Source organism: Colossoma macropomum, unplaced genomic scaffold, assembly GCF_904425465.1.
Source record: "Colossoma macropomum unplaced genomic scaffold, Colossoma_macropomum, whole genome shotgun sequence".
Lineage (NCBI taxonomy): Eukaryota > Metazoa > Chordata > Actinopteri > Characiformes > Serrasalmidae > Colossoma > Colossoma macropomum.
Genome location: NW_023494785.1, coordinates 35,537,217 through 35,551,982, shown reverse-complemented (window position 1 = coordinate 35,551,982; position 14,766 = coordinate 35,537,217).

The following is a 14,766-nucleotide window of genomic DNA, read 5'->3' as shown; positions in this document are numbered from 1 at the left end:
ACTGCAGGAAGGAATTCTTCTACAAAAATGAAATATGCTATTATACGTTGTCACTATGTACAAACATAAACAAAATATATATTGCAAAATATTTGCAATTATATTTTGTGCTTACACAAAATGGAGACTAGAAAGGGATCCATGCACTTCTGTTACAACCAAGTACATTCTATAATTCTTTCAGGGTCAATTGTTGACAAATTACACAGCTACACAGCTTCAAAGCTGTTTTCAGTGAAGTGCGGTTTTGACAGCAAACAAACCTACAGCAGACAATTGACAAAGAACCATTGCTTCCATCCACATCCTGATCCTGTGATATTAGCATCTCTCCTGTCCTGCTGAGGCTTATTTTTGGAATCGGGTCTGCGCAGGAGCCCTTCGGGCGCAGGAAGAGCTCAGGAGACAAGATGTTTATTTGCTCACCGAGGAGGGAAATACAGTGTTATTTCCTCTTACAGCTATGTCCAGCCGCTCTGGCCCATGACTAACACTGACTAACTCCAGACCGGCTGGCTGTCTTTGATGATGTTAGATGTAAGATGTTGATGAATGCTATGTACCTGAGGGTCATGCTATCTACCCTATCTATCTAATTAGCAACAGACATGGTCTGTCTGCTAAATTAATGTCCAACAGATCCCAAACACGCAACAGAAGTCCAGAATGATCACTACAGTGGTCTTATTAATGCAGGAAAATGAAGCACACTCTTTAAAAAGTGTTCCTAAAGAGTTCTTGACGTGGTTACAGGGATCTGGATGTACATTTTGGCAAATGACTCTTAATAAAGTAAGTTTGGTGAAAAGTACGCTTAACGCTTAAGTTCCCCAACTCTAAATGAGGCAAACAAGTGAGTTTTCTTTTTTAGTCTTGCAGTAGAAATTCTAGGTTAGTGCAGCTGAAAATCCCCTCAAAAATCTCCGATTAATGCAGATGTGTGTCACATGTGAAGAGAACACATTACATCAAGAAAAACTTGACTTTTACAAAGGATAAACTGTTAAATTAAACCAGACTCTCTTTAAGATTTAGAAGTGATACCAATGAAGTCTGGGTTGCCAGTGGCTGTTTGTGGCCATGCATGAATTGTTCATTTTGAAGAATGAGTATTAGCTAATGATAGCATTTCGCTAGCTAGCTAACGCTGGACGTTAAAATTTAGAGGTGTAGCCGAAATATGAATGTTGGTATATCAGTGCTGCAAGCAAGCTAACACTCCTTTGCACTGAAATGAAGACGCATGAAGGTAAGTAACTTTAATATATAACAACACCAGTCACTCAAAATGTAGCCTACGACTGTGTACAATATTTTTGAAGTTACCCACAGTGTGTGAAATATCTTCCGGTCTTTGGGGGGTCACATGTTGACTGGCTACTCCAGCGCTGGCTGATAATTCACTCACCATAGCAGCACTGATGCCAGCTCCAATGACAACAAAATGTTTGGTTTTAAAATTTTTATTTAGAAATGCTCTTTTCCAATTTGGTAATGCTTCTTCCACACATTAATGTATATCTTTCATATCTCCTCTTTTGACTCTGGTTTGAGAAATACATAACAATCCACTCTTTCCACCAGTCCCTGGGGAATTGGGCAAGTTTTCAGGTTTACAAAGATATCCCAGGCATAGTTACAGTTGCTAGGTTATGAAGGACCAACTGGGTGAACCAGTTTGCTACAGTGCCACCCTGGGGCAGACCAGTGCTGCAACTCTAGTTATTTAAGGATACCAAAGACAGAAGCTCGCTAATTGTGGACAAAGCAGCTAAACAATGTATTTGTATTTGAAGCATCTATTTTTCGCTAGTGGACAGTGTAATGTGATGATAAAGTTTTGATTTTGAGATATTCTGGGGGTCCAAAAGGTTAATTAGGGGGTCCCCCCCCGAACCCCCTGTGTTTTGCACCTTGTTTAGCTGTCTTATGATGCCAATTCAGTGTGCAGCAATGTTAGCATGATTTGTATTTTGACTATTTAATGACCTTATAGTTCAGAAGATCCAATGACATTCAGGGGGAAAATGCACAGAGGACAAAACATTGAAATTGAAATGTTTTTGTTTAACACAGTACAAAACAGTGATGTTTTCTGGAACACCATTCATTTTTTCCTTAGGGTTAAAGGCTTAGCTGGATTTCCTTATATGGGCACGTCACCCATACAAAATGATCTGGCTTCAGAGCTCTATGGGCCTCAACTCCGACAAAATCGACATTATGAAGAAGACTGTTTGTCAAAAAAAAACAAAAAAACATTAATTAGACTTTGGAACATATGGACACAATCCTGCAATATACTTTCATGAGCCACAACTTGAAATGGACTTTTTGTTAATTGAACTTTGGCCATTTTTTATTATAACTTTATATGTTTAGGCTTTGGAATATATTGACAAAATATTGTAATAACACAAACTTTTTACACTATTACAATATTAATGTTAATGTTCATGCAAGTTTGTGTTAATACAAATTCAAAATACCAAATAAATTAGCAAATGTAATCTCAGATTGTGCTGTGCTGTTTCAGATTAACAACAGTTTTCAAATGTAATTTGCAAACTGCTGTTAACCAGAAACAGCACAGCATTCAACATAATGTCGGCACATCCAGGCTAAGTGCTTTTAGTAAAGACGCTAAGCGCTGCAGCTACTTGCCGCTGACCTACAATAATGACTTCTGGAGATTGCTCCAAAAATAGCTCCCCCGCTCCATCTCCTGCAGCTTACTGCACACCTTCCCCGCAGCCGCAGCCTTTAATATCCCCTCTCAAACATTACCAAGGCAAGCACAATTAAATGACCACAGCTCATATCTGTCCAGAACATACACCCACAGCCGTGACGCGTTCGTGTTTACTAAAGCTCTGATTACATTACACACATTAATGCTGTGTTGAGGACGTCAAACAGGTGAGATCATATGCTGCAGATTAAACAGAGGGTGGCTGGAGGAAGTTATTACTGGTTATGTAATATCTCTGGGGGAGATATCTGGGCCATTTCTTTGACAAACATCAGACAGACAAAACAGGCATGCTTGAAGATGTTAAAAATAGAGGCAGGCACTGCACTGAATAATTTTCTCTGGCTTTTCATCATGCATTTGAATATTCTTGGCATATCCCGGCATAACTTTGCAAATCCTTTTGCTTTGAATGACATTCATACAGCAGACAGTTGATGTGTGCAATTTTGTGTGTATATTACAGCTCATTGAATCAGATTTTAGGACTGGAACTATCACAGTTTAATTAGTAGAGGACCCTCAGGGCCTTCTACAGTGAGGGGACACAAGTATTCGGGCATGTTTAGTTTTCGTTATTTACTATACTTCCAGAGCATGTATCCACTTGAATGTACATACATTGGCAGGGCCTAGTGTGTGAAAAAAATCATTTGAGGCCCTCTGGATGTGCCAGATACATCCCTGACTGCCAATTTGAGCACCTAACCAGGTTTCAGTCAGTTGTTAGAAATGGAAAACAGTAGCAGCAGCTCTATGCCAGGGCTCTTTACTGAAAGAGTCACTGTAATACTGCTACAAGGTAAGAAAACACATGATTGACAGTTACAAGCTTCAAATATAAAATAGACTGTCTTTTAGAAGATTCAAAGGTCAGAGCTTAATCTAGAACAGCCAAGACAAATGTTAATGTGAATCAGCATTAGCTTAGTGCTAATATACTACTAGAGTCCCATAGGGGTGCTAACAGAAATTAGCATTATTGTACATATGTTTTGTTTTCTCATTTTTGACTGACTTTTGACATTTATGGTTTGATCTGAAGGCCTAGCTCTAATAGTCACAGTTCACCACAGCATGATATAATATGGTTCTTGGTATACACTACCACCCAAAAGTTTGAGTCCACTAGCAAACTGTATTTATTTTGTTGGTTATGACAAACTAATATGATTTTTTCTTTCCAATGGTTTCCATTGGTTTCCAGGTGTTTAATGGACTTGAAGTGTCTGTTTCAGAAAAAAAGAAATAAAACAAATATGTATGTAATTGGTTTTGGTTAAATTGTTATTGTTTTTGCAATAAAATTAACAATAATAATAAAAAAACTTATACTATTAAATTAATTTAACATTATCTAATATATTAGACTAACTATTCACCTTATAGAATCACAAAAACTTTGTTTATTTTAACAAATAAAACAGACATTTCAAATATTCTATTTTAATTTGATATAGAAATTATACATTTTATTATTTGTAATACTTATGTAACAAACTGATGCCAGATTCGCTGAGAGGGCGGGGCTTCTTACCCCAACTAAATGAGGCAAGACAGTGAGTAGGATGCACCTTTTTGAGATTTTCTTTTTTGTATTTTAAAAACAAAGCCAATGCCATTTTTAGATAACAACTAAAAATATCCAGTTATTTTAAATACCTATCTACCTAAAATAACCTCCAAAAGCAAAATATTCCATTAATAATCATTTGACTATAGTAATAATAATAAAAGATACATAGCGAGATGTAATGCTTTCTTCATAAACATCAAAAATAGACCAGTCAGACTGCATTATGCTAACAAGTGCAGATGACAATTCAAGACAAATTACTTTATCTGTGAAACATGGTGGAAGTAGTGTCAAGAAACTCTCACTCAGTTATCATGATGGACAATGTTATTCAGGAATACACTACTTACACCAATTACAGACCCCTGGATTATAGTTGCTGAGAAAGTTATCTGTAATTTAAACTGTAACTTTAATTTTACATTACATCAGCTAGCAAGATAAATTCTGCTCACGGGTAGAGGGTAGAGCAGGCCCTGCACATCTCCAAGGCAACAGAGCAGAAAATGGACTATTGAACTTGGCAAGTCTTTTGAATTTGTCAATCCCAAGTCAGACAATACATTTATTTTGTTTGCTCTTCTACTTGAAATGGCTTATTCCTATTACAGTATTGTTTATCATGTTTGCAGCACACAACCTTCACCTACCATAAATCACTCCTACACAGGACAGAGTGTCTCTGGTTGAGTGTTCATTAACCATTGAGTGTTCATTAACATGTTGTACTGATATGACATGAACTCTTACCAATTGTTCACTTTCCCATGACCAAAACTGCTATGGCTGACCCCCAGTTCATCAGTGACATGCCTTAGAGCAAAGCTTCTACTCTTCCCTCCAAATAGTTCACCAGAATGGACCATCACCCAAATAATATTTGTTCAACAGCGGTCCTGTGGTTAGAAACTGACCAGTGATGAATAAGGCATAGGGTGGCTGACAGAAGGGCTACAGTCTGTAATGGTATACCTACAGGGTGGACCCATGAGGTGGATGGAGCCCATTTTTACCGAAACTGTTACAGAAATGTTTTTTTTTTGTGTTGTATTTGTTTTTTCTACAGTGGTGCTGATGGAAACCAGGGGTCAACTGTAAACAGAATTTTAGCAATTTTATGTGCTGTCCAAAACAACTTGTGAACTAGTGAACATGTGCCTTCTGTGTTTTTACATGTAATATTGATGCTGGAAATCTGAAAACAAACCCAAAAAAACAGTACTGGGTACTATTTTGCCTTACAATGCCCTGCATGTAAACTACATGGCCAAAAGTATATGGACACCCATCCTAATTATAGAAGTGTTCCAAGCACATTGCTTTAGACAAACACTGGCAGTAGAATGGGTTGTACTGAAGAGCCCAACAACTTCTTAAACGTGGCACTCCCATAGGACGCCACCTTTGCCACAAGTCAGTTTGTGAAATTTCTACTGTAAAAGCTCTTATTGTGAAATGGAAGCATCCAAGAGCAACAACAGCTCAGCCACAAAGAGGTAGACCATGGAAACTCACTGAGTGGGGCCGCCACATAGTGCATATAACTTGCCTATCCTCTGTTGCATCACTCACTGCAGAGTTCAAGACTGCCCTTGGAAGCAACATCAGCACAGGAACTGGGCATCAGGAGCTTCATGAACTGGGTTTCCATGGCTGAGCAGCTACACACATGCCTAAGATCACTATGTGCAATGCCAAGCGCCTGCTGGAGTAATTTAAACCCTGCCACCACAGTGGAAACTTTTTTTCAGAGGGATGAATCATGGAAGAGTGATAACAGGGGCTGGTGCTGTTTTTCAGGGTTTGGTCTAGGTCCTTCAGTTCCAGTGAGGGGTAATGTTAATGCTACAGCATACAAAGACAACAATTTGGGTAAGACCCTTTCCTGTATCTTTGTGCGCAAAGCAAGGTCCATAAAGACATACACTGTACAAAGTGGTTTGTCAGTTCAACCAAAAAAATTTTGATGTAGTTTGACAACATCATTTGGTGTGGTTGAACACTAGTGGTCTGCACAGAGCCCTGACCTCAACCCCACTGAACACCTTTGGAATGAATTGGAACATAAATTTCAGAACAGGCCTTCTTGTCCAATGTCAGAGCCTCACAAATGCTCTTTTAATGGAATGGGCACAAATTGTCACAGACACACTCAAAAATCTTGAAAGCTTTCCATGAAGAGTGGAGGCTGTTATCACTGCAAATGAGGGTGAGAGGTAGGGGATGGTGGGCGGTTCCATATTTTGGTTTTGGAGTGGGATGTCCAACAAGTTCAAACAGGTGCACTGTTAGAAATAAAGGTTCTGTGCAGGTACATTTTTTGTTCATCAAGGTGCAAACAATGTAAGTGTTTCATCAAATGTACAACAGTGGTTTTAAGGTCCAATTGTGGAACTTTGTGAAAGTGTGAAAATTGTGGATTTTGTTTCCAGGTAAAAGTACATATTTGTACCTTTTCTTAACCTAATGTTTTAAAACAGAACAATAAGATAAAAAGCCTGGAGATGAGGCGAGTGTGTGGAGTCAATACAATTTCGAAAATATAATTTCAGTGGATTATGCTACAGTATGTCTCTTAAGGGTTCTACCCCAGTGACAGTTTCATACCTTTTTTCTGAGAATTTGTAATGGTCAGGTGTCCGTATACTTTTGGCCATATAGTGCAACCCCATTTAAATTTACAGCTGCACTCCAAACAGGCAGGTTTATATACTAAAGCTGAACGTTACATTCATCTCAGTCATCATTCATGGCTTTTATAAATCAGGAAAAAGGAAGTATGGAGATATATGGGAAAATAAACTTGTGAACTCCATTCATTTTCTCACACAGCGTGATGAGTTTCAATCGGTTCTACTTATAGGCTCCTCTTTGTCGCTGTCCTGGTTGGAACAGGGGAAGGAAATGTTTACTCTTGCACTATCAGCTGATGTCTGACAGCACACTTCCTGTTTCAGACCCTGACTGTACACACTGTGCCGGCAAGGTGAAGCTAACTAAAGCTTTGATTTGTATCGGCTTTGTTTGAAGTATATGGCTCTGAATGTTTGTAAGAGACATCAGTGGTGATAGAACACTTTGGCTTTGATTTATTAATTAGTCCTCAGGTCAAGGGTCTTAGTGGTGGGCTCCTTATCTTTCATTCAGTTCTTGCATGATGATGTTGCCCCCTGGTGGAGATGTGCTTCACATGCCTGAAGTGCTAATTACTTTTAATTACTTTAGCCCAGAGAGCCAACAGTAGTTTTTAGAGCATGCATTTAGCTTGCACCCGCTAAAGTCTTGTGTTAGCATAACACTTGTTAACACAGCTGGTGTTAAGTCAGCAGCAATTTTAGACATATTAGTTTCAGAATGAAATGTAGGTTTATACTTACGCCCACTGACTGCTTCACTTTGGGGTCTTTTTGGATGTGGTATTTTTGTCCTGATTTATAAGCCAAGCAAATAACAAGGCCCATGAACAAAACTTTGTGGGTGTCAAAGGAAAAAAAGAGTGATGAAACTTGAAAAATCTGAGCCAATCCATCAGCTCTGTTCACAGGATGAGGCTGAGTTGAGATGAGAGATTGTTCAGATCTTAAAGAATGGCAATATAAAACACAGATTATACATGCCATGTTAACCTTGTCTTAACCACCAGGGGCACAAAACCATCATGGCATCTCCTGAAAGTATAGGTTTGAAACTACAGCCTTCTTTTTAAATACCATTATTTAACTTGCCTTCACTTTGGCGGATCTCTGATGGCAGCTTAAGCTCCATTTTTTACTGTATTAACTTAAGCAAAGTTAGTTACATGTTCCCTTGGAAGGGCAAGGGAGCAAGACATCAAGAATGTAGACTTCAGTAGCAGAACTAATAAAATAATTATTGCAATCGCAATGTCAATTGTAATGTAGACAATATATATATATATATATATATATATATATATATATATATATATATATATATATATATATATATATATATATATACACCGATCAGGCATAACATTATGATTATCCTTGGTTCTATGCTCATTGTCCATTTTATCAGCTCCACTTACTATATAGGTGCACTTTGTAGTTCTACAATTACAGACTGTAGTCCATCTGTTTCTCTGCATACTTTGTTAGCCCCATTTTACCCTGTTCTTCAGTGGTCAGGACCCCCATGGACCCTCAAAGAACAGGTACTATTTGGGTGATGGATCATTCTCAGCACTGCAGTAACACTGACGTGGTGGTGGTGTGTTAGTGTGTGTTGTGCTGTTTCGAGTTGATCAGACACAGCAGTGCTGCTGGAATTTTTAAACACTGTGTCCACTCACTGTCCACTCTATTAGACACTCCTACCTTGTCAGTCCACCTTGTATATGTAAATTCTGAGACAATAGCTCATCTGCTGCTGCACAGTTTGTGTTGGTCATCCTCTAGTCCTTCATCAGTGGTCGCAGGACGCTGCCCACAGGACTCTGTTGGCTGGATATTTTTTGTTGGTGGACTATTCTCAGTCCAGCAGTGACACTGAGGTGTTTAAAAACTCCAGCAGCACTGCTGTGTCTGATCCACTCAGACTAGCGCAACACACACTAACACTGCTGAGAATGATCCACCACCCAAATAGTACCTGCTCTGTGAGGTTACATGGGGGTCCTGACCACTGAAGAACAAAGTGTGCAGAGAAACAGATGGACTACAGTCTGTAATTGTAGAACTACAAAGTGCACCTATATAGTAAAGTGGAGTTGATAAAATGGACAATGAGCGTAGAAACAAGGAGGTGGTCATAATGTTATGCCTGATTGGTGTATATATATACACTGCAGATTACAGCTATTCTATCCGCTTTCCTCAGTGATTCCATAACTTTGGTTTTGGTCTCATTGTGGGGGGGGCTAAAATATCTTCGAGATGGGATGCTGTATCTCGGCTCCAAAGTGGGCACCATAGTGCGAGAGCCCTGGTTCTCAACGACTGAGAACGGACACAAATCCTTAGCAATAAAAGCTGCGACAGAATTTGTAATTCGCTTCAGAGTTGGGCTGAAGCTTTGACATCGCCTGCTAATTCACCACCCCATAACCCTGAAGGTTGGCATGCAGACTGCATGTCACATAGCAACACAGACAGTCTCGTCTAGCTAGTAGCTAACGAAAAGGCAAAGAGAGAGATTTAAGACAAACATTTGGAGACGAATGGACTTATTTGCAATTATAAGCAGAGCAGTTGGTTTCCTGGAACGTTAAATTTGCAGCAAGAAACTGACAAACACCAAAAAGTTGCGATGCTGAAGCTTCTCTTTCTATTTTCCCGTTCCACCTTAAATGGTGCCGTGTTTACATTCTGGCGCCTCAGGCAGAATTTAAGGTGGAATATATATATAAATGTTCATTTTTTCGCTATTATCTTTATGGGAACCTCTATATAACTTTAGCACCAAGTTTCACTTTCACTTCTTCACACTGAATTTAATATGACTTACATCGGCTCTTCATAAATGAGGACATATAAACTGTTAAGACAGCATAGAATACATTATTAACTTTTGTAGTTTTTAGTGAATTCTTTAGAAAATATTTCATCTTAAAGTTTTACTCTCAGTGTTTTTGAGGGAGCTTCTGATCTGCTGAGCTGTTCAGCCAGGAGGTAATTAAACTAACCACTTCCTTACATGGCTTATTTTTAGCATGTTTTCAGACATTTTATTCCAAGCCTGCACAGTTAGCAACATTTATTCATAAATTACTCAGACTTTGTATTGCAAGGTTTGCTTAGCTTGCTAGCTAGTGTATTCCTGGTAAAAAAAAATAAGCTTCTCACTGTTACACTCTCTCCTTGTCCTCTGAGATTCCACTTGTGTAATGCAGGGCCTTTGCACTTCAGAGCCATGATGTGAATGATGGCATGTTAAAAGCAGTGCTGACACGGAAGGCAGGTTTAAAGCTGCAGCTGGCTCTCCTGATCTGCAGACGGATGGTGCGCAGCTGTCTGTCAAAATGTGTCCCTGCAGTGCAATAATGCACTGTCCTTCACTTGCTATCCCAGAAGACCTTGGTACTGCAGCGTGTGCTGCAGTGCTATAGTGCACCAATACTGTCAGTGAAGGACAGCTTGCTGACATGTGGCTATAACACACTGTTGCAAACAGCATTATTCCTCCCTTTTTACACTTTAATTGTGATCGGAGAGAACATGGCCTTTTTTTAATGTACACAATGACATTTAATTTTCTGTTCACACTGATGTGCACACACACAGGAAAATAAGGCAACAGATAACATTGGTTGATTCACTGCTGTTCCCATGTGACCATGTGTGTGTGTGTGTGTGTGTGGCAGCTTTATGCCACGTTGTGGGGAAGAAAACCCATTTATACACTTTATAAAAATAAGTGATTTTTATACATTTTAAGGTGAAGACATGTTTTGAGGTTAGGGTAAAGGTTAGGGTTTGGCTAGTAGTAGTTATGATTAAGGTTTGGGTAAGTCTCCAGGAAATGAATGGAAGTCTACATAATATCCCCATAATTCACAGAAGCAAACGTGTGTGTGTGTGTGTGTGTGTGTGTGTGTATACATGATGAAGGAACAGGATTACTACCTGCTGATTTGGATTTGAAGAAACACAGTAACAGCTGAGCGTGGTCATCACTGACCTGAGCTGAACTCAGTCCCATTGAAGAGAGAGAGAGAGAGAGAAAGAGAGAGAGAGAGAGAGAGAGAGAGAGAGAGCGAGGCAAGTCATTTTAGCTTTCCTGATATCAGAAATTCTATTCGAAACAACACAATTGTTATTAATAGCATTAAAAATTAACTAATGTAACTGATATAAATATATTTCAGTTCTTCATAATAATCATGGCTTTTCCCAAATTTATTTTTAATGGAAGTTACAATTTAATTGAATTAATGAATTATTCCCACATGGAAGAAAAATACATGTGCTACACATATTTATTTGTGCCATTTTATGTATTTTCTCTGCATATGGGTTAACCTGTGATTGACAGTTATGTGCCAAAGTAAAAATTCAAAGATAACATGTTTAAAGTCTAATTATTACATGCCTCAAATGAGTTCTAGTGAAAACTTAATTGTTACAAACACAGATGTCCACGAGTTGATTCATGCAGAGTCCAGTCCATATGAAGTCTCCACGTGCAAGTGTTTAATAAATTCTGTTTGATCTGTGTTAAATTGAAAACATATTTGATGTTTTACCTTATTAACATAGTTTTTTTTTAAATATTCAGTTATTACAAATATGATGCCTGCAACTCTTTCCAAAAAAGTTGTGACGGAAGCACGTTCACTTTTACCTTTTATCGGCACTCAATAAACCTTTTGGGGAATGAAGACAATCAGTTTGCTTTTGAAAGCAGAATTTTTGCCATTCTTCAGATATACAAGTAAGCTGTGCAACCGTATGGGCCTCCGTTGTCGTATTTTGCATTCCATATTGGCCAAACTTTTTCAGTAGGGGACAGACATGCCAGTCTAGCACCCACACTCTCTGATTATGCAGCCTTGCTGTTGTAACACATGTAAAATATTTCTTGCCAATGGCGTGTTTAACTAAGCATGGACATACTTGAAAAAGACTGCGTCTACAAGGCAACACGTGTTCTCCAAAATGCATATGCATCTTTCAGCTTTAATAGTGCTTTCACAGATGTGCAAGTTACACACTAATAACCCCCCCATACTATGACTCATGCTGGCTTTTAAATTTTAAGGCTGGAAACAATATGGGTGGTCTTTTTCTTCTTTGGCCTAGAGAACACTCTGATTTTCAATGATTTCCATAAACAATCAGAAAGGTTGACTCATCAGTACACTGTGGTCACTGTGCATCAGTCCATGTCAGATTGGCTTGAGCCCAGAGAAGTCGGCAGTGGTTCAGGACATTGTTGACGTATGGCTTCCACTGTGCATAGAACAGTCTTAACTGGCATTTATGGATGCACTCTATACAACGAACAGTGTTTACTGACACTGGTTTGTCAACGCATTCCAGAGCCAATAAGTGATGTCCATCACGGAAACATGCCAGTTTACAATGCAGTGCTATCTTAGAGATCAAAGATCACGAGCATCAGTTGTGGTTTCTGGCCTTCTTTTTTTGCACAGAGATTTTTCCGGATTCCTTGAATGTTTTGATAACATTACGCACTGCAGAGGGTGAAATACCTCAAATCCTTGCAAATCCTTGTTGAGAAATGTTGGTTTTAAACAGTTGGACTATTTGCTGATGCATTTTATGGCGAAGTGGTGAGCCTCAGCTCATCGTTGCTCATACTAGGCCTTTCCTGGAAGTTTCTTTTATACCCAAGCATGATTACATCACCTCTTATAAAATGTTTTCTGAACATTTAACAGCATTTCTAGTCTTAAATTGCCACTGATTTTTTTGGAATATGTTGCAGGCATCAACTTCATAATGAGCGCATATTTACAGAAAACAATGAAGTTGATGAGATAAAACATGAAACATCTTATCTTTCTTCTGCTTTCATTTAAATCCAGGTCAAAGTGCATTTACAAATCACTGCTTTCTGTTTTTATCTGCATTTCACATACTGTCCCAACCTTTTTGGAATTGGTTTTGTAATTTAGTACACCCTGCTAAAACCCTGTCAGGCTGAACAAAGTAGCCTTACATCATAGATAAAATTTTAGTCTGAAGGACAGAACTAAAGCGCTACATGCAGCTACACACCGTTAATGTGGTACTTAAAGGAAAGAAGCCAACCAACTTGAAACTTTTTGTTAGCAGGTATGCTAACTAGCTAGTATAAGAGCTAAAAAGCAAGTTGTAGTAAATTATTAAAGGAATGTGATCTGTAAATTGCTGAAACCTCAGCTAGTTCAGCTGCTATCTTTAGCTACATTTACGTTAGCTACTGCACTTCGTTCTGTCAGTCAGGCTGAAGTTTTTTCTATAATAAAAGACCAGGAAAGCTGGCTTTGTATAGAGTGTGACTTTGTGGCTAAGGACATTTTCAGCCTTCGAGGCTTCCTCAGCTGGCTACCTGTGTGACGCACCGTAGTTGTGGAGTGAGATTTTCCCCGACTCTTTTCAGGCTAGCTAAGTGAATCTATACTGTGTATTCAATTTCAATGTTACTCAAGTACAGTACAAATTATCCAGAATATCACCTAAACATAGAAACAAAGTACAAGTTTCCTCCCCTGGATTCACACATACTTTTTACAACGACTCACTATTGTGTGTGTGTTTGTGTGTGTGTGTGTGTGTGTGTGTGTGTGTGTGTTAATTCTGTCACCACACTCTCCAGTCACCTGCACACACGCTGTGACATAATTCCATTGAAGCGACATCCCTGTAATCTGATGAGGTTGCAGCTTGCTTTCTTGTACATTTGCAGCCCAGGTGAAAAGCACTGACAATACAGTGCTTTCCACAAATATTGGCACCCCTTGGTAAACATAAGCAAAAGAGACTGTAAAAAACATTCTTAACTGCTTATCCTTATGATCTTTCATTCAAAATATTAACAAATCTAACCTTTATTTAAAGTATAATGACTGAAAGAAAAACTCAAATCTTGTCACAAAATAAATGTTTTTCTTAAATCTATGCGTGCCACAATTATTGGCACCCCTTCATTTAATACTGGGTGCAGCCTCCCTTTGCAAAGATACCAGCTCTGAGTCTTCTTCTGTAATGCTTAGTGAGACTGGAGAACACATGGCAAAGGATCTGAGACTGGTCCTCCACAAAGAGCCTCTCCAGATGTTTTAGATTATGTCTCTATGTGATGACTAAACCTTAAGCATTAAGCATAAGTTCAAAGCCAACTTACTGAAATCAAAGCTATAGAAACACTGCGCTACTTTGCCTGGCAATGCACGTATAGTGTTATGGTGCTCCATAGGAAACGAGGCCATTATAATTCCCAATTCATTAATTCATTAAGTACGTATTTAGGCTAATACCTGCTATGTAAAGCATTTGCAGTGTATACATATGTTCAAACCCATCTGGAATGTACAAGTGTAGGGCCCGTCAGGAACGCTGTTCCAAAGTCCTCTATGGATAATGACAGAGCTTCATGTTACTGCAACACTCTGATGCTTTAAACTTGCATATAAAGTTTTTTATTGCATACAATTTTGCACAACCTTAGAATTCATACCCATTCTTGAGCCACTACATGAGAGTTTTCTATTCAAATATTTACTGAATACAATCCATCTGCATGCATATGTCATCAGGTTACCAACTGCTGGCACTGGCATTTAAAGTTTGATCTATGACTTTGAAGGACCTTCAGCTTACAACAAATTAAATAGCAGGGTAATGTGACAGAAAAGAGCTCTGTGTTGCTTAAAACAATAAAACAGGCCTACAAATAGGCCTAGAACATATGTGCCTGTGTTTTAGCTGGTTCTGGTCTGTAATTCACTGTATCTTATTCTCTTTAAGGC